Source organism: Muscardinus avellanarius (genome assembly GCF_963383645.1).
Source record: "Muscardinus avellanarius genome assembly, chromosome: 13".
Classification (NCBI taxonomy): Eukaryota; Metazoa; Chordata; class Mammalia; order Rodentia; family Gliridae; genus Muscardinus; species Muscardinus avellanarius.
Genome location: NC_137799.1, coordinates 23,547,869 through 23,569,161, shown reverse-complemented (window position 1 = coordinate 23,569,161; position 21,293 = coordinate 23,547,869). Strand labels below are relative to the sequence as shown.

Genomic DNA, 21,293 nt, shown 5'->3' with positions numbered 1-21,293 from the left:
TCCACTACAGCTCCATCAGCACACTCAACAACAGTGAGTCAAATTGCAGCCCCTAGACGAGAAATCCCAGTACTGTACTCCCAGGGACTTGACTAAGTGGGGGAGTGGCAGTGGCAGAAATACACACCATAGGAGAACGCCCAACCTGGCACCCCCCATGGTCTAAAGCAGCCTCGATTGACTCCCTGGGTCTGAGACTCTGCAATACAACCCAGTAAAGGAGTAGTAGGGACTGAGATACCATAGACTCGAGATCCAGAGCACCTTAAGTGAAGTCGTAGTGACCCAAGAGAAAAACCCAGAGAAGGCACAAACTTCTGAAATCATGGGAAAGAAAAATAACAATGGAGCAATGAATGCCCACAACCCCACAACATCAGAACCCGATAAAACAGAAATTCAGAGATTTCTAGAAGATCAAATCAGGAAAATAACTGTAGAAATAATAGAGGTGTTTCGAAAAGAATTCAGAGAGAGCCAAAAAGCGATAAAGGATGTAATTAATGAAGTAATGGTCTCAATTCAAAGTACAAACAACCGATTAGACCACATGGAGAATAGAATCTCGCTCTTAGAAGATGATCACTCCAAAAATGAATGCAAAGTTTCTAATTTAGAAAAAAAAAACCAACAACAGGAATCTGACACTGAAGAAATATAGGCCCATTTTAAGAGAGCTAACCTAAGAATAATTGGAATAGAGGAGGGAAAAGAAAGTGAAACCAAAGGGATCAACAATCTCTTCAAGGAAGTAATAGCAGAAAATTTTCCAAACATAGACCAAGAGGTCAATACACAGGTCCAGGAAACTTATAGAATTCCCTTTAGAAAGGATCGGAGAAGAGGATCCCCACGCCACATAATTGTCAAAATGACCAATGTGGAAGCCAAGCAGAGAATCTTAAAGGCAACAAAAACAAAGGGCCAAGTGACATTCAGAGGCAAACCAATTAGAATCACTCCAGACTTCCCAGACCAAGTCATGAGAGCCAGAAGGGCTTGGAGTAACATATTCCAAACTCTGAAAGAAAACAACTTCCAGCCAAAAATTTCCTACCCAGCAAAACTGTCTATCAAATTAGATAAAGAAATAAGAAGCTTCCATGACAAACAGAAACTGAAGGAATTTTTGTCTTCAAAACCAGCACTAGAGAAAATACTCAAAGAGATTAACTACAAAGAAGAAATAGGTAACACACACCAGAACCAGAGAAACAAGATTTTCCATCCAACAGACAACTAAGATTGGTTATCTGTGGAGATTCATTATTTATGTTAGTCTTTTACCTATCTCTAAATGGTATTGTTTGCCTTTATTGTTGTTAATTTTTAGGATTTCTAGTTGGAATATTAATATACCTTCAGATATAGCATCTGGAAATATTTTATCCCATTCTATCAGTAACTTTTAACTCTGTTTACATTGTCTTTGGACATGCAATTTTTTTTATTTTTTAGGGAGTTTGTATACCCTTCTGTTGCCTGTACCATTGAAATCATATCCAAGAAATCACTGTCAATTTCAATGTTGTGAGGTTTTATGACCCAGATTTTCTTCTAAAAGTTTATAGTCTTAAGATTTATATTTAGGTCTTTTATCTATTTTGAGTTAAGATTTGTATATGGGATTAGGTAAGGGTCCAATTTTATTCTTTTTCATGTAATTATTATTTTTCAACAATATTTAGTTAAAAGAGTATCATTTCCTCCACCAAATGTTCATGGAAACCTTGTCAAAAATAACTTGATAATATAGGGAAGAATTTATCTCTAGGTTTTCATTTTACTTCAATGGTTTATATATCTGCCCTTAGAACAGTACTGCACTGTTTCAATTATTGTAGCTTTATATGGTTTGAAATCAGAAAATACACATCTTCTAGCTTTGTTCTTTTTCGAGATCATTTTGGGTATCTAGAGTCCATATTCCATATTCGGATAGATCTTTTTCTGAAAAATAAATAAATAAATATATGATAGTTTCACCTAAAAAGAAAACAATATTATCTGGTAAGAAAGAAAGCAAAAAGAAATATTGAAATGTTATCTTTAAGTCATCAAAAGCTTGGTATCAGACAAATGAAAATGTTATGTGAGATTATCATTGTTAATTTTGGATAAATTGCTATAATACTAGATGTCAACCACTAAGCCAAGCATGGGAAGGAGGGATGGGGAGGGAACAGGGTGGGGATCGGGTAGGGGCTAACTGGGCGATGTGTGCATGTATGTCTACAAGGTTTTTTTTTTTATCCCATTATGATGTATGTATACAGTGCACCAATAAAAATAAATAAATAAATTTAAATTTAAAAAAATGTAGACATTAAGCAGTGCAGGGTAATACACACCTATAATCCCAGTGCTGGGAGGTTGCAGCAGGAGCTCACAAGTTCAAGGCCAGCCTCAGAAACTTAGGAGACCTTGTTTCAAAATAAAAATAAAGCAGAGTGCAGTGACACAAACCTGGTAATCCCAGTACTTGGGAAGCCAAGACAAGGAGGATCAAAGGTTGGAGGCAAGCCTCAGCAACTTAATGAGGTGAGACCTTGAGCAACTTGATGAGACCCTGTTTCAACATAAAAAATAAAATAAGGCTGGGGGTACAGCTCAAAAGTAGACATCCCTGGATTCAATCTTCCATACTACAAAAACAAAACAAAACAAAAATTTTAAGGGGTAAGGGTATATAGCTTAATGGTAGAACACCCCTAGGGTTCAATTTCTTTTCTTTTCTTTTCTTTTCTTTTTGCAGGTCTGGAGATGGAACCTAGGGGCATTTGACCTCTGAGCTACACCCCCTGCCCTATTTTTTATTCTTTATTTTGAAACCAGGTCTCACTGAGTTGCAGAAGGCCTCACTAAGTAGCTGAGGCTGTCCGCGAACCAAGATCCTCAGGTTTAAGCCTCCCGAATGCTGGAATTAAAAACGTGCACCACCACACCCTGCGAGGATTCAATTTCTAGTAACGTAAAAAAAGCAAAACTATACAAACATTAGAACTAGGATTGTAAACTGAGTGGTAGAATGTTTGCTCACATGGGTAAGGCCCTGGTTTGAGCCCTCCCCAAGCATAAGAAAGAAGACACAAAGACTGTATCAGATTAACAAACTTATCTGTAAAGGGCCAGTCTTTTAGTCTTTATCCCCAACTCTCTATCCCCAACTCCATTGTTCCAAGAACAAAAGCAACCATAGACAACACAGAAATGAGCATGGCTGTGTTCCTAAAAAAACCTTTAGACACTAAGATTTAAAGCTCATATTAAGCTGGGTATGGTGGTGCACACTTGTAATCCCCGCACTTGAGAGGCTGAGACAGGAGGATCGCACAAGTTTGAAGCCAGCCTCAGCTACTTAGTGAGGCTCTCAGCAACTTAATAAGACCCTGTTTCCCAATAAAATATAAAATAGGGCTGGGAGTATAGCCCGGAGGTAGAAAGCCTCTGGGTTCCACCCCCAGTACCACCAAAAAAATAAAAATAAAAAATAAAACTCATATATTTTTCACTTATCATAAAATATTAATTTTTATTTTGATGTATAAAGAAATTTTAGCTTGCAAAATATACAAATACAGATGCCAGTAAGCTCTACTTAATGCTTGGGCCATATTTTGCCAAATCCTATGGAAAGAAGCCTCAATATTTCTCAAAGAAACATACTGAAGAGACTACATTCTCTGCAATGAAATTAGAAACAACAATTAAACAATGTTTGAAAACCAGATTTTTTTTTTTTAGCAGTACTTAGGCTGGAACCCAGGGGCATTCTATCTACCTCAGAGCTATATCCCCAGCCCTATTTTTTGTCTTTATTTTGAAACTCTGAGTTGCAGAGGGCCTCACTTAGTAGCTGAGGCTGTCAGCAAACCACGATCCTCCTGTCTCAAACTCCAGAATGCTGGGATTACAAGTGTGTGCCACCACGTCTGGCTTGGAAACTAAAATTTTAAAACCATTAATATGCCGGGCGTGGTGGTGCATGCTTGTAATCCCCGCACTTGGGAGGCTGAGTCAGGAGGATCACGCAGGTTCGAAGCCAGCCTCAGCTACTTAGTGAGGCTCTCAGCAACTTAGGGAGATCATTTCCAAATAAAATATAAAATAGGTCTGGGAGTATAGCCCAGAGGTAGAAAGCCTCTGGGGTTCCACCCCTAGTACCACCAAAAAAAAATTAATTCTTGAGTTTAAAAAAATTAGAAAAATTCATAACCTTGAAATAATAAAAATGGAAAAAACATTAATCAAAATTTGTGAACCCCAGCTTAAATAGTAATTTTATAAATATATTAAGAAATAGAAAATCTAAATATAAATGAGTTATGTGTTTAATTCTAAAAAAAGTTATAGCCAGGCATGGTAACACATACTTATAATCCCAGCAACTCAAATTTGGGTTCTGGCTAACTTAGCATGACTCTATCTCAAAACCAAAAAATTTAAAGGGCTGGGGATGTGTTTCATTGGTACAGCACTTGCCTAGCATGTATGAGATCCTGGGTTCAATCCCCAGCACCACCCGTAACGTGGAAGAGGAACTGGGGGTGTAACTCAGAGGTAGAATGCCCTTGGGTTCAATCTCCAGTATTAATAAAAGAAAAAAAATCCCCAGAGTTCTCAAGGTAAATAGATAAAAATGGTGCCGCCGGGCGTGGTGGCGCACACCTGTAATCCCAGCATTTGGGAGGCTGAGACAGGAAGACTGCGGTTCGTGGACAGCCTCAGCTACTTAGGCCCTTTGCAACTTAGTGAGACCCTGTCTCAAAATAAAGAATAAAAAATAGAGCTAGGGTGTAGCTTGGAGGTATAATGCTCCTGGGCTCCATCCCCAGTATAGCAAAAAAAAAAAAAAAGGGGGGGGGGTTGGGGATAGAGCCCAGTGGTAGAGGCCTCCCCTTCCTAATGCTTTGCCTCTTCCACATCACAGGGCTCTAGCTTAACAGCACTGGAAGAGCAGCAGGAGTCAGACTCAAAGAAAAAGACAAAATATGAATGCTAGGGAAATTCGAAGCTTCAGGTACCTATAGGCAAAAATTGGACAAAGTCCAACTCTAAAATTAACAACTCTCACTAAAGGGCCTATAAATTTCTATAAACTTCTATTCCCTGATATCTATGTGTGGATTTCAGCCAAAAATTACTAGTCATAGAAAGGCAAGAATAAACACAGACTGAAGAGACAAAACAACCACCAGGACCAGGTTCAAGTAGTATAAAGATTTTGGAATTATCAAGACAAGATTTTGTTTTGTGTCTGTGCTGGGGATTGAACCCAGGGGTGTTCTTACTAAGCCCAGGCCCTTTTCATTTTTTACTTTGAGACAGAATCTCACTAAATTACTGCATGCTGACCTCAGACCTTGGGTCTTTACAGGTATGTACTACTGTGCCTAGTTTTCAGACATGGTTTTCAATAACTATGATCAATATGCTAAAGGCTCTCATGGGAAAAAAATGAAGCAGTAAAGACAGATAGATACAATGTAAGCAGAGATGGAAACTCTTTTTTTGTTCTTTTTTTGTGGTACTGGGGTTCCTGGAAACATTTCTACCTCTGGGCTACACTCCCAGACCTATTTTATATTTGGAAACAGGGTCTCAAGCCAGCGAGGCTGGCTTTGAACCTGCACCATCCTCTTGTCTCCGCCTCCCAAGCCCAGGGATTACAAGCATGCCTGGCAGGGAAACGATTAAAAAAAAAAAAAAAAAAGCAAATGGCCAGGCATGATGGCACAATACCTATAATCCTAGTACTACCATGGGAGGCTGAGACAGGGGGATCATAGGTTTACAGTCAGCATACAAGAACTTGGCGAGACTCTGCTTCAAAATAAAATTTAAAACACAAGGCTGGGGTACTGTTCAGAGGTAGAGCACCCCTGAGTTCACTCCCAGTTCCACACACACAAATAATAATGAGGAGCACCACCAAAATGGAGTACTAGAAATCAAAAAAGGTACAACAAAAATAAAAAAATCTTTTTTTTTTTTTTTCGTGGGTCTGGGGATGGAACCCAGGGGCATTTGACCTCCGAGCTACATCCCCTGCCCAATGTTTTATTCTTTGTTTTGAAACCGGGTCTCACTGAGTTGCAGAGGGCCTCACTAAGTAGAGGCTGTCCGCGAACCACAATCCTCCGGTCTCAGCCTCCCAAATGCTGGGATTACAAGCGTGCACCACCATGCCTGGCTAAAATTAAAAATTCTTTGATGCACACTCATAGTAGACCAGGCAGGGCTAAACACCTGTAATACTAGGACAGGTAGCACACCTGTAATACTAGTACTCAGCAGACTGAGACAGGAGGATGACAAGTTTGAGGCCAGCCTTAGCAATTTAACAAGACCCTTAACAAGTTAGTGAGATCCTAAAAAAGCTGGGATGTAGCTCAGAAGTAGAATGCCTCTGAGTTCAACCAACAAACAAAAATCTGGAGTATCCAAGAACTGTGGGACAATTTACACTGTAATACAAGATGAATTATCAGAAAGAGAAGAGCACTGCATGTTGGTAGAGCACTCATCTAGCATGAGCAAGGCCAAGATTCCATCTCCAGCACCACAAAAAAAGAGGAGGGAGAATACAGAACAAATATTTAAAAGTAGCAATGGCTAGTAACTTTCTATAATTAGCGATAAACACCAAACCTCAGATTCTGGAAGCTCAGAGATCACTAAGCAGGACACACACACACACACACACACACACACACACACAGTATACTTCATCTTATCAAAGTGTAGAAAATCAAAGACTGAAACAAATCGAGAGAAAAGATCATATATAGAGAGAATTAAGTATAATAATTATAAAGGTTTTATTAGAAATGATGTAATCAAAAACTAAAGTGAAATATTTAGAATTTTAAAAGAAACCAATCCAGGGGCAGTGCACATGCCAGTAATCCTAGTACTTGTGAGGCTGAGATGGGCACTAGTTGGAGGCCAGCCTCAGCAACAGAGCAAGACCCTCAGCAACCTAAGGAGACCCTGTTTACATAAAAAATAGAGTTGAGGGCGAAGTCCTGAGAGGAGGAAGAGGAAGTGGGGAGAGGAAGAAGAGCGGAGAAAGAAGGGTAGGAGAGACAGAAAGGGGAGGAGAGGGGGAGGAAGTGGAGGAAAGAGGAAGTAGAGGGGAGGAAGGGGAGGGAATGGAAAGAAGGAAGGGAAAGAGAAGGAGGAAGCAGAACTCTTCAAAAGTAAAGGAACAAGCCAGGTGTGTGGCACACACCTGTAACCCCAGTACTTGGGAGGCTGAAACAGGACAGCAGGTTTGAAGCCCACAGCAACTTGGCAAGACCTTCCTTCCAAATACAAAATAAAATTGATCTGGGGGTGTAGTACAGTTGGTTCAATCCCCAGCACATCAATCAATCAATCAATCAATCATTTAAAAAGATTCTATTAGAGGCTGGGGATGTACAATACTTACTTAGCATGAGCAAAGCCCTGGGTTCAATTCCTAGCACCAAACCTAAGTAATCCCAGTACTCTGGTGGCTGAGACAGGAGGCGCACAGGTTCAAGGACAGCCTTGGCAACTCTCATAGTGAGGTCCTCAGCAACCTAATGAAAGCCTGTTTCAAATAGAAAATAAAATAGGGCTTGGATACAGACTGGAGATAGAACATGCCTGGGCTCAATCCCCAGTACAAAACAAAACGAATCAAAACAAAGCAAATAATCATTCATAAGCCTAACCTGTAAGAAAAGTATATCAGAAGTTCTTTCTGATTATAAATCAGAGACACTACTGATCTACACTAAGGAAGACTACTAGAGAAGCAATAAATGAAGGTAAAAGAAAACCTTTTAACTGAGCTAGAAGATGTGTGTGTGTGTGTGTGTGAGTATGTGTGTGTGTGTGTGTGTGTGTGTGTGTGTGTTTTACAGGCGATGGAACCCAGAGGCTTTTCTACCTTTTAAAAGCAGTAATAGGCTGGGTGGTACACCCTTGTAATCTCAGCATTTAGGAGGTTGAGACAGGAGGATGGGTTTGAGGACAGCCTCAGTTACTTAGTGAGGCCCTTTGCAACTCACTGAAACCCTGTTTCAAAATAAAAAATAAGCCGGGCGTAGTGGTGCATTTGTAATCCCCACGCTTGGGAGGCTGAGACAAGAGGATCACACAGGTTTGAAGCCAGCCTCAGCTATAGTGAGACCCTGTTTCCGAATAAAATATAAAATAGGTCTGGGAGTATAGGCTAGATGTAGAAAACCTCTGGGTTCCACCCCAGTACCACCAAAAATAAATGAATAAATAAAAAATAGGGCTGGGGGGCCTCAAAGGTAGAATGCCCCTGGATCCCATCCCAGTACTGTACAAAAAATGAAAATTAAAAAATAATGTAGTGATACTAATGTACAAGACGACTGTTGGATAAGATTAAGTGAAATGAAGGACAGCAATGTCACAAAGGACAAAAAAATTGAAAATGCTGTTATAATATACCCATAAGATATATCATATGAAGTATAGTGGGAGCTTCTGATTGTTGTTTAGCATGTAGTACTGGAGTGTGACGCTGGAGGCATTCTACCTCTGAGCTATACCCCAGCCAGCCCTATTTTGTCTTTCGTTTTGAAACAGGGTCTCGATAAATTGTGGAAGGCTTCACTAAGTTGCTGAGTTGCTGTGATCCTCCTGTTGCAGTCTCCCTAGAACTAGGACTACAAGTGTGCCCCACCAAGCTCAGCTATTATAGTGTTATTTGATAGTGTGCTTAGATAAGTTGTAAATGTATATGCTAAAATGTATAGGACAAGAATGAAAGAAAATCCTTAAAGGAAATATGCTAACTAAAAAAGGAAGAAAGTTGAAGGAAAGAAAAAAGAACAAGTGCAGGACAGAGTATCAAAGGGACAATTGAGATCTAAATCAAAAACAGTTTCTGAGAAAGTTAAAACATACACATATCCTATTACTCAGCAAAACAATTTTGCTAAGTAAAAAAAAGGGTCAGACACCAAAGAATTTAAGCACTGATTCCATTTGTATGAAGTTAAACACAGATAAAACTAAGCTATGGTGGTAGGACTCTGAACATTTGCCTATAGCTGGATGTGATGGCACATGTTTGTAATCCCAGCATTTGGGAGGCTGAGACTGGAGGATCACGGTTCACTGACAGCCTCAGCTACTACCTAATGAGGCCTTTTGCAACTAATGAGACCATGTTTCAAAATAAAGAATAAAATTAAGTTTGGGGCTGTGGGTCAGAGGTAGAAAGCCCCAGCCGGGCGTGGTGGCGCACGCTTGTAATCCCCCTGCTTGGGAGGCTGAGACAGGAGGATCGCGCAGGTTCGAAGCCAGCCTCAGCTGGCTTAAGAGACCCTGTTTCCAAATAAAATATAAAATAGGTCTGGGAGTGTAGCCCGAAGGTAGAAGGCCCCTGTGTTCCATCCCCAGTACCACAAAATAAAATAAAATAAAATAAAATAAAATAAAATAAAATAAAATAAAAGGTGGAAAGCCCCTGGGTTCCATCTACAGTACTTTCCCCCCCAAAGAAAATTTGCATAGAAGGGTCTAGAAAAAGGCAACACCAAACCTCCTAGAAACCTTCAACAAACCTCCAGGTTTCTTGTTTTCCGGTATCAGAGAATAAACACAAGGCACCCTTCACAGAGTCTCAGTAAGTTGCCACGGCTGGGCTGAAACTTGTCCTCCTGCCTCCATCTCCCAAAGTAGCTGGAGTTACAAGTGTGCACCACCTTATTGCTACTGTTTCTGGGGGGTTGGAAACCCAAGAGGATACACTGGTCAAAATTTGTTGAACTAGACTTCCGGGAAGATGGCGACCGAGAAAAGCGGGGCTTAAGAGCCCCGCTAACAACAAATCTCCATTACCACAAAATCAGCACCTTTCATAGCCAGAAAACACCATCACCAGTGAAACAAAAAATCACCAGGCTCCAGAGAGAAAGCGGACTGAGAACAAAGCCACAGAGGAGATACACCGGCCTCGCGCCCGAGGCCGCGATAGACGCGGCAGCAGCGCCATACTGCCGGAGGCACCGGCGAATTCACGGGACGGCTACAGCAAGCCGAGGTGAGCCACTGCGGAATAGCTAGGCGGGATTTCTCCGCGCAGAGAGCATCTAAAGCTCCCAGTGGCCGAGCTCAGCACACGCTGCAGGGATTCAAAGTAGAAATCAAAACCAAGAAGAAAAACGCCAGCCCCATAGCCGAGGGTGTAGCAGCGGCGCCATATTGCCACCGGCGGCAGCAGCAGAGAATTCAGCGAGGCCAGTACAGCTACATCTGCGTACTCAAGAACAGTGAGTCAAATTGCGGGCCACAGCGGAGAAATCCCAGTACTGTACTCCCTGGGACTTGACCCAGTGGGGGAGGGGCGGTGGCAGAGATATCACAACATAGGAGAACGTGCAACCTGGCACCCCCCACAGTCTAAAGCAGCCTCTATCGACTCTCTGGGTCGGATACTCTGTGATAAAACCCAGTAAAGGAGTAGTGGGGTCCGAGATACTACTGACTCGAGATCCAGAACACCTTAAGGGAAGTCATAGTGACCCAAGGGAAGAACCCAGAGAAGGCACAAACTTCTGAAATCATGGGAAAGAGGAATAATACTGGAGCAATTAATGCCCACAACCCCACAACATCAGAACCCGATAAAACAGAAAATCAGAGATTTCTAGAAGATCAAATCAGGAAAATAACTGTAGAAATAATAGAGGTGCTTCGAAAAGAACTCAGAGAGAGCCAAAAAGAGATAAAGGACGCAATTAATGAAGTAAAGGCCTCAATTCAAAGCACAAACAACCGATTAGACCACATGGAGAACAGAATCTCGCTCTTAGAAGATGAGCAATCCAAAAATGAACTCATAGTTTCTAATCTAGAAAAAAATATCCGACAGCAGGAATCTGATATTGAAGAAATATGGGCCCATTTTAAGAGAGCTAACCTAAGAATAATTGGAATAGAGGAGGGAAAAGAAAGTGAAACCAAAGGGATCAACAATCTCTTCAAAGAAGTAATAGCAGAAAATTTTCCAAACATAGAGCAAGAGGTTGATACAAAGGTCCAGGAAACTTATAGAACTCCCTTTAGACAGGATCGGAGAAGAGGATCCCCACGCCACATAATTGTCAAAATGACCAATGTGGAAGCCAAGCAGAGAATCTTAAAGGCAACAAAAACAAAGGGCCAAGTGACATTCAGAGGCAAACCAATTAGAATCACTCCAGACTTCCCAAACCAAGTCATGAGAGCCAGAAGGGCTTGGAGTAACATATTCCAAACTCTGAAAGAAAACAACTTCCAGCCAAAAATTTCCTACCCAGCAAAACTTTCTATCAAATTAGATGGAAAAATAAGAAGCTTCCATGACAAACAGAAACTGAAGGAATTTATGTCTTCAAAACCAGCACTAGAGAAAATACTCAAAGAGATTAACTACAAAGAAGAAATAGGTAACATACACCAGAACCAGAGAAACAGGAGTTTCCATTCAACAGACAATTAAGATTGGTTATCTGTGGAGATTCATTATTTATGTTAGTCTTTTACCTATCTCTAAATGGTATTGTTTGCCTTTATTGTTGTTAATTTTTAGGATTTCTAGTTGGAATATTAATATACCTTCAGATATAGCAATTGGAAATATTTTATCCCATTCTATTAGTAACTGTTAACTCTGTTTACATTGTCTTTGGATATACAATTTTTATTTTTTTATTTTTTAGGGAGTCTGTATACTCCTCTGTTGCCTGTGCCATTGAAATCATAACCAAGAAATCACTGCCAATTTCAATGTTGTGAGGTTTTATGACTCAGATTTTCTCCTAAAAGTTTATAGTCTTAAGATTTATATTTAGGTCTATTATCTATTTTGAGTTAATATTTGTATATGGGATTAGGTAAGGGTCCAATTTTATTCTTTTCCATGTAATTATTATTTTTTAACAATATTTAGTTAAAAGATTATCATTTCCACCACCAAATGTTCGTGGAAACCTTGTCAAAAATAACTTGACAATATAGGGAAGAATTTAGCTCTAGGCTTTTATTTAACTCCAATGGTTTATATATCTGCCTTTAGAATAGTACTACACTGTTTCAATTATTGTAGCTTTATATGGTTTGAAAACAGAAAATATATATCTTCTAGCTTTGTTCTTTTTCAAGATCGTTTTGGGTACCTAGACTCCATATTCCATATTAGGATAGATTTTTTTCTGAAAAATAAATATATAAATATATGATAGTTTCACCTAAAAAATAGAAAAAAATATTCTCTGGTAAGATAGAAAGCAAAAAGAAATATTGAAATGTTATCTTTAAGTCATCAAAAGCTTGGTATCAGACAAATGAAACTGTTATGTGAGATTATCATTTTTAATTTTAGATAAATTGCCATAATACTAGATGTCAACTACTAAGCCAAGCATGGGAGGGAGGGATAGGGAGAGAATGGGGTGGGGATTGGGTGGGGGCTGACTGGGAAAAGTGTGCATGTATGTCTACAAAAGTATGTATCCTACTATGATGTATGAATACAGTGCACCAATAAAAATAAAAAATAAAAAATAAATTTGTTGAACTATTTATTAAGACATGTTCTTTTCACACTATATAAATTACTGCTTAGTTTCAAAGGAAAATAATTTGTAGCAAAGGTCTTCTACATTTTCTATAGTACAAGCCCAGGCAAACTTTCTTTTCTTTCTTTTTTTTTTGGGGGGTACTGGGGTTCCTGGAAGCCCTTCTACCTCCGGGCTACACTCCCAGACCTATTTTTTTATATTTTTTATTTGGAAACAAGGTCTCTTAAGCCAGCAAGACTGGCTCCGAACCAGCGCAATCCTCCTGTCTCCGCCTCCCAAGAGTGGGAATGACAAGCATGCGCGACCACGCCTGGCCAAACTTTCTGAGTAAATATTTTAGGCTTTGCAGTCTCTGCTAGTACCAGGCTACTGTCCTTATAATGTGAAAGTAGTCACAGACAATATGGAAACAAATATGCATGGCCACATTCCAGTAAAACTGTTTCAACAAAAAAAAGGTAGCAATCTGGAGGCTGAGACTTGAGGATCCCGGTTCCTGGACAGCCTCAGTCACTTAGTGAGGCCATTTGCAACTCAGTGAGACCCTATTGCAAAACTAAAAAGACACCGGGCGTGGTGGCACACTTGTAATCCCAGCATTTGGGAGGCTGAGACAAGAGGATCGCAGTTCGAGGACAGCCTCAGCTACTTAGTGAGGCTCTTTGCAAGTCAGTGAGACCCTGTTTCAAAATAAAGAATAAAAAATAGGGCTGGGGGTATAGCTCGGAAGTAGAATGACCCTGGGTTTCATCCCCAGTACCACCCCAAGAAAACAACTAAAAAGACTAAAAAATAAGGCTGGGGTATAGTTCTGAGGTACAGTACCCCCTGTGCTTTATCCCCAGTACCACAAAAAAAAAAAAAAAAAAAAAAAAAAGGTGGCAAGCTGGATTTGGCACATGGGCTCTAGTTTGCCAACCCCCAGCATCAAATAGAAAACTGATCTTCAAAAGTAATTTAGTGGCTGGACCTGGAGAAAGTAACTTAGCTGGTTGTGGTGACACGAACATCTAATCCCAGTTACTTGGAGGCTGAGAAAGGAGGATCACAGACCCAGCAAGTATTAACACCTGGCTAGTAAACCCTGTTTCAAAATAAAAATAAAATAAGGCTGGGGGTATAGCTTCGAGGTAGAATGTCCCCAGAGTTAAATCCCCAGTACCACCAAAAAAAAAAAAAAAAGTAATTTAAAATCCCAGTGCATGGAGCCAGACGTGGTGGCACAGGCTTGTAATCCTAGCATTAGGAAAGCTGAGACAAAAGGACTGCGGTTCAAGGACGGCCTTAACAACTTAGGCCCTTTGCAACTCAGTGAGGCCCTGTTTCAAAATATAAAAAACAGGGCTGAGAGTATAGCTCGGAAGTAGAATGCCCATGGGTTCTATTACCCAGTACTGCAAAAATAAAAGAATAATAAAAAAATAAAAAAATAAAGTCTGGATGCAGTGGTACACCTATAATCCCTGTACTTCAGAGGCTGAGACAGGAGTTTTCCAGTTGCAGGCCAGCCTCAGCAACTTAGTAACTGTATCAAAATTTTAAAAAATTAAAGGGCAGGGAGAGGCACTCAAAGGTAGAGCATTCCCCACTTCAATCCCCAATACAAAAAAAAAGTAACTACATTGTATACTTCTTTTCTATATAGTGGCAGGTATGGTAATTATAGGAAGCCAACTGGGATCCTCCCGAAACACCTAAGTTTTTCTAGACTCAATTACTCACTTAAAATAGGATGATAACCCAGAAAAGACTGACATACTTAATTTGGAAGTCCAAAATAAACAGGAATATGAGCAATAAATGAGTTTAAGCCACCTAGTAATAATTAAAATATAAGCTAGAGCTTTAAAATATACTTTCTAACTGGGAATGTAGCTCAAGATGGAGTGGTTGCCCAGCATACATTAGGCCCTGTATTTGATCCTAAGGACCTAAAACAATTAATTAGCTAATTAATTAACTAGATAGACTCTGGTACACACAAAAAGCCTGTTATCCACAAGGCTGACACTTTGATTTATCTGCTATAATCAAGTTCTGAAAAAGTGCATAGTATCACTCATAGTCACCTGGTTGGTTTGTCAGTTAGGATTCAAAATTAAGGGTGGCAACTACTTCTCACTCTCTTAATAAACATTTCAAAATATAAACAACATAAAGAAAAAAAAAAACAAATATTTCCCAAGTATCAATAGCTAGTTTTCTTAATTTGGGCAGGCTCAAAAACAAATACCCCACATAAAATATAAAAGGCATACACTTAGGTATAAAACACAGTATGACTCTAAACTGCCTGGAAATGTTTACCTTTTATCCAGAAAGTTCCAATCTAAGGAAATAAATGATTCCTCACTGTAGTATATAACCAATAAAAGAAATACTAGCAAAATTAGAAGGCTTAGGTTCCAGGATAAGCTGGCCACCTAACTAGCTGTGTGACAATTTGATGCCTATACTCCCATTAATTAGAAGACTGAAACAGGAAGAACACAGGTTTGGGGCTAGGATTCAATACCTTGATAACTTAGCAAGACTCTATTTTATTTTTTTAATTTATTTTTATTGGTGCATTATAATCATACATCACATTGGAATATAAGACTTAAGAGGATATACAAGCACACATCATCCAATTAGCCCTCATCCAGTCCCCATCCCATTCCCTCCCCCTCCCTTGATCCCATGCTTGTTTGGTGATTAACTTTGATACATATGTTTATGTACCTCCTGCTTTTTAAAGAGGCTCCATCCTCCCCTGTTCCATACCCTCTGATTGGTCACCTTAATTGCTTCACTATAGGGTCCTTTCTATAGCTCGACCACTTTCTGTTGCCTGTTTCCTCCTAGTTATTGCTGATTAGGTGAAGCATCTGGTTTTAATTTTCTGCGATATTTCTTTGTGCATGTCGTGTTGCAAATACCAATTCCACTCTTGACGGCCCCAGTTGTGGCCTGGCTACCCGGTGGACTGATCAGACCTCGCTGGCTCAAGCAGCAGCCTTGCCTCATGGGAGGCCCCGATTCTGGTCTCGCTGGCCCCAACACTGGCCTACCCCCTCAGCTGGCTCCGATCCCAGCCTCGGAGGCCCCAGCACCGGCCTTGCCTCACGGCAGGCTCCGATGTTAGCCGATGGCCCCAGCATCGGCCTAACCCCTTGGCAGGCTCCGATCCAGGCCTCAGAGGCCTCAGTAGCGGCCTTGCCTCACGGAAGGCTCCAATGCCGGCCAGCGGCCCCGGCACCGGCCTAACCCCTCAGCTGGCTCGGATCCCAGCCTCGGAGGCCCCAGCACCAGCCTTGCCTCAGGGCAGGCTCTGATGTTAGCCGATGGCCCTGGCATTGGCGTAACCCCTCGGCAGGCTCCGATCCAGGCCTTGGAGGCCCCAGCATCGGCCTTCCTCGCAGCAGGCTCCGATCCCGGCCTCACTTGCCCCAGCACCAGCCTAACCCCTCGGCAGGCTCCGATCCCAGCCTCCTCGGAGGCCTCAATAACGGCCTGGCAAGACTCTATTTTAAAATAACAAATAAAATAGGGCTGAGGGTGTGACCCAGAGGTAGAATACCCCCTGGGTTCAATCCCAGTTAAACACACACACATACCCTGCCCTGTGGGTATTTTCAGTTAAAAAAAAAAAAAAAAGTATTACTCTTTTGAACCTAGGGAAGCAAACTTATGGAGCAAAACCTGAAATCTACTCTTGCCACTAGCTAAACTATTTGTTGCATCATCCTATTCAGACAGCAAAGAGAATAAATAACAGAAGATAACAGGTTTAAGACCAGCCTCAAGCAACTTAATGAGACTCTCAGCAACCTAATGAGACCCTACTTCAAAAAATAAAAAGGGCCAGGCACGGTGGCACACACTTGTAATCCCAGTACTTGGAAGACTGAGACAGGAGGATCAAAGGTTCAAGGCCAGCTGCAGCTACTTAGTGAGGCCTTCTGTAACTCAGTGAAACAATTTTAAAACTAAGAATAAGCCGGGAGTGGTGGCGCGCACTTGTAATCCCCGCACTTGGGAGGCAGAGACAAGAGGATGGCGTGGGTTCGAAGCCAGCCACGCTGGCTTAAGAGACCCTGTTTCCAAATAAAAATATAAAATAGGTCTGGGAGTGTAGCCCGGAGGTAGAAGGGCTTCCAGGAACCCCAGCACCACCACCAAGAAAAAAAACTAATTATAAAAGATAGGGCTGGGGGTATAGCTTGGAGGTAGAATGCCCGAGTTCAACCCTTAGTTCTGCAAAAAAATAAAAATAAAAAATAAAAAGAGTGGGAATATAGCTTAGCAGTACAATGACTCTGAGTTCTACTCCAGTACCAAAAAAGGGGTGGGGACACCTCGCCATTTATTTGCAACTCATATTCAAAATTTGCCAAAGCAGGTCAACTCCACTCAACTCCAAATGACACTACAAGCAGTAGTTCCCAATTATGCTAGATGCTAGTCTTGGGCATTCTTTCCTTAGTATCAAAAGCTAATTCTTGCTGGGTGTGTTGGCACACGCTTGTAATCCCCATGCTTGGGAGGCTGAGACAGGAGGATCGCATAGGTTTGAAGCCAGCCTCAGTTACTCAGTGAGGCTCTCAGCAACTTAGTGAGAGCCTGTTTCTAAATAAAATATAAAATAGGTTTGGGAGTATAGCCCAGAGGTAGAGAGCCCCTGGGTTCCACCCCCAGTACCACAAAATAAAAAAAGCTAATTATTGTATTTATGCTTCTTTTTTCATGTGTCTCACTAAGTTATCATACTCTAGTGCACTAGCCCTGAGTTTGTAATCCTATCTCAGACTCCAAAGCTACACCCCAGCTGTACTTTATTATTTATTTGTTTTATTTATTTTTGAGGTACTGGATATGGAACCCAGGGGCATTCTAACTCAGAGCGACACCCCCAGCCTTATTTTGTTATTCTTTATTTTGAAACAGTCTTACTAAGCTGCAAAGGACCTCATTAAGTAGCTGAGGCTGTCCACAAACCTGGATCCTCCTGTCTCAGCCTCCCAAATGCTGGGATTACAAGCATGCACCACCATGCCTGGCTTTTATTTTTTATTTTGAGCTATACCCCAGGCCTATTTTATTTTTATTTTGGGTTTTTTTTTTTTTTGTTTTGTTTTTTGCTGGTGTGGGATTGGAACCCAGGGGCATCCAACCTGAGCTACACCCCCCTGCCCTGTTTTTTTTTTTTTTTTAATTCATTTTGAAACAGAGTCTCACTAATTTCAGAGGGCCTCACTAAGTAGCTGAGGCTGTCCATGAGCCACGATCCTCAGGTCTCAGCCTCCTGAATGCTGGGATTACAAGCATGCGCCACCACACCCAGCTCCTATTTTATTTTTATTTGAAAACACGGTCTCACTAAGATGCTGAGAGACTCACTAAACTGCTGAGGCTGGCCAGGCGTGGTGGCGCATGCTAGTAATCTCCACGCTTGGGAGGTGGAGACCGGAGGATCACGCTGGTTCAAAGTCAGCCTTGCTGGCTTAAGAGACCCTGTTTCCACATAAAAGTATAAAATAGGTCTGGGAGTGTAGCCCAGAAGTAGAAGGGTTTCCAGGAACCCCAGTACCACAAAAATAAATAAATAAATAAATAAATAAATAAATAAATAAACAAACTGCTGAGGCTGGCTTTTGAATCTATAAACCTCCTGCCTCAGCGCCCAAGTATCGGGATTATGGCATGAACCACCTTGCCTGGCAATATGCTTATGTCTTAAGGTGTTTTAAAAATATGGCTGGGCATGGTGGCACATGCTTGTAATCCCAGCATTCGGGAGGCTGAGACCAGAGGATCGTGGTTCGCAGACAGCCTCAGCTACTTAGTGAGGCCCTCGCAACTCAGTGAGACCTGGTTTCAAAATAAAGAATAAAAAATAGGGCAGGGAGTGTAGCTCGGAGGTCAAATGCCCCTGGGTTCCATCCCCAGACCCGTAAAAAAAAAATAAATAAAAATAAAAATAATTTAAAAAAATAAAAATATGAAGCACTACTATCAGTGCCATTAAATTCAAATAAATTTGAAGAATAGAAATTGCCAGCAAAATGAGGCAGAGATGGGCAGACAGAAGTGGAATTATATTCTTACCTTAGCAGCACATAAACTAAAAAGAGGTGGGACTTCACATACATGTATCTGCAATCTCAAAATGCATAAAATTGAGCCAGACATGGTGGCACACGCTTGTAATCCCAGCATTTGGAAGGCTGAGACAGAAGGTTCATGGACAGCCTCAGCTATTTATTGAGGCCCTCTGCAACTCACTGAGACTCTTCTTCAAAATAAAGAATAAGAAATAAGGATGAGGGTGTAGCTCAGAGGTAAAATACCCCTGGGTTCAATCCCCAGTACCTCAAAAATAAAGTAAAATAAAATAAATTGGTGAATTATTTTTCTACTTTTTACAGTAATATGAACTGTAGAACTATGAACTATAGTTATATGAACTTCTTGAGCTACATTTCCAATTCAGCTATATCAAATACCAAATTATTTAAAGGAAACCTTAGAACACCCAGTTATATTTTAAAAGCTTCATAGTGAGGAGCACTGCTTATTTGATTTGTATTTTATTTTTAAACTCAATAAATTTGAAGACTGATAAAACTAAAATGATCTATAACCTAGAAAAATCATTACTGTAAAATAGTAAGTATCTACCTCTCAACTACATGGGTGGTATATGCCTGTAGTCCCAGTACTTGGGAGGCTGAAAAGGAAAACCACAGGTTCAAGGACAGTCTCAGCAAGCGACCCTGAGTCACTTAGTGAAACCCAATTTCAAAATAAAATATAAAATAGGGTTGGGGAATAGATCAGAAATAGAACACGCCTGGGTTCAATCCTAAATCACATCCCCCCAAAATTATTCCATTTTCTAGCTATTCCCCTTTTTAGATGGAGCCATCATTACTGTCAAGTGTGTGGTATGACAAAAAACAGGTTACATTTTAGGATCAGAAAGACATGGGTTTAAAGACTAGCATGCCACATCTTGCACACAAACTTTCTGAACCCACTTTTTTTCTAAAATGGGATTCTAATTACCTACCTGTAAGTCTGTTGATTAATGGAAAACTATAGAAACACTTTAAATAGAGTAGGTGCTAAAGAAAAGCAGCTATGTTATTTTATCACCCATAAGCACATCCAGGAAAGAGAGGATACAGAAAAAATGATAGGAAGATAAGCAGAGCCTAGGTTACATATTACTGCTAAAACAAAACATGTCAAAGCTTCATTCTGTTCATACTTTATGTATATATTACTATAGCTCCTTCTTGAAAGTACAAAAAATCCAAAATTAGCTAGAAGTCGACTTGTTTTGGAGCCAGATAAAAATTAAAGACTATTATCAAATACTATAGCAGATAATTTTATGAACAGATGAGATGGTTTCACTGTTGGAAAAGAAATGCCAAAACTAAAATATAAAAATGATTAGGGAGAGTAAAAGATTCCTACCTTTAAACCGACTGTTATAAGATCTGTAACAACACTGTATGGAAAAAGTAAAAAGAGAAAATGGAAAACAAAGTTAGAGAGCAAGTTTTTTAAAAGACAGAGATAATAAGGTTTAAGAAAAAAGGAAAAAGCATCATCAGTAGTGTAAATAAAAATGTAATGAGTTGTGAATGTTAATACAAACAAAAATGATGACACAAACAGTATAGCCAGAGCAGAACGTAAAAACAAAGCCTCAGTAGCAAAGAAACCAAACACTATCATTTAGTACCTAGAGCAGTATAGTGGTGCATCAATACAGTAACTATTTATTCATTTATCTCATTTTAATAAATCTGAACCAAAACTTAAAAATCATTAACGTTCATTCCTTTAAATCACTGATGTGAATAATCACATCTAAAGTTTCAAATAAAATAAAACCAGTTTGCATTTTTACAGAAATAGAAAACATTTTGCAAATTTGAATCTGCATTTACCATTGAAAACTGCTCACCAAAATACATTTGGCACAACCTGCCAGAACTAAATACAAAAATCAGTTTTCAGATATTGATATTTTCAAAAAGACTTGCTAGCCGGGCGTGGTGGCACATGCTTGTAATCCCCGCGCTTGGGAGGCTGGGACAGGAGAATCGCACGGGTTCGAAGCCAGCCTCAGCTACTTAGTGAGGCTTTCAGCAACTTAGTGAGACCCTGTTTCCAAATAAAATATTAAAAAAAGGTCTGGGAGTATAGCCCGGAGGTAGAAAGCCTCTGGGTTCCACCCCCAGTACCACCACCAAAAAAAAAAAAGACTTGCTATAAAAAAAATCCTACCACGCCAAAATTTTAAGTATAAAGTTATTTCTCTTAGGGGAACATGAACACATACACCCACAAAACAAAACAATCAAGATTTAAGAAGAAACTAAAAAGGTAATGTTGACTTGTAGGGTTTTTTTTAACTACCCAAAATAGTTGGGCGCAGTGGTGCTGTGGTCCCAGTACTTCGGAGGATGAAACAGGATCATCACAGGTTCTCCACCAGCCTCTTAGACCTTGTTTCAAAATAAAAAATAAGCCGGGCGTGGTGGCACACACTTGTAATCCCCACCCTTGGAAGGCTGAGACAAGAGGAACGCACGGGTTCGAAGTCAGCCTCAGCTACTTACTGAGGCTCTCAGCAACTTAGTGAGACCCTGTTTCCAAATAAAATATAAAATATAAAATAGGTCTGGGAGTATAGCCCGGAGGTAGAAAGCCTCTGGG

The 21,293-nt window shown here is 40.4% G+C and overlaps 1 protein-coding gene across 2 annotated transcripts in view; it reads right to left on the bottom strand.

Moving 5' to 3' along the window:
- The window catches only part of PTBP3 (polypyrimidine tract binding protein 3), a gene marked incomplete at its 3' end in the record, with an annotated part of 108,249 nt that extends 88,180 nt beyond the window's left edge, over positions 1–20,069 (bottom strand). For both annotated transcript variants that reach the window (XM_080708573.1, XM_080708574.1), the window contains exon 1: positions 20,043–20,069. The remainder of the gene's footprint in view (positions 1–20,042) is intronic.
- Between the last annotated feature and the right edge of the window lie 1,224 nt (positions 20,070–21,293).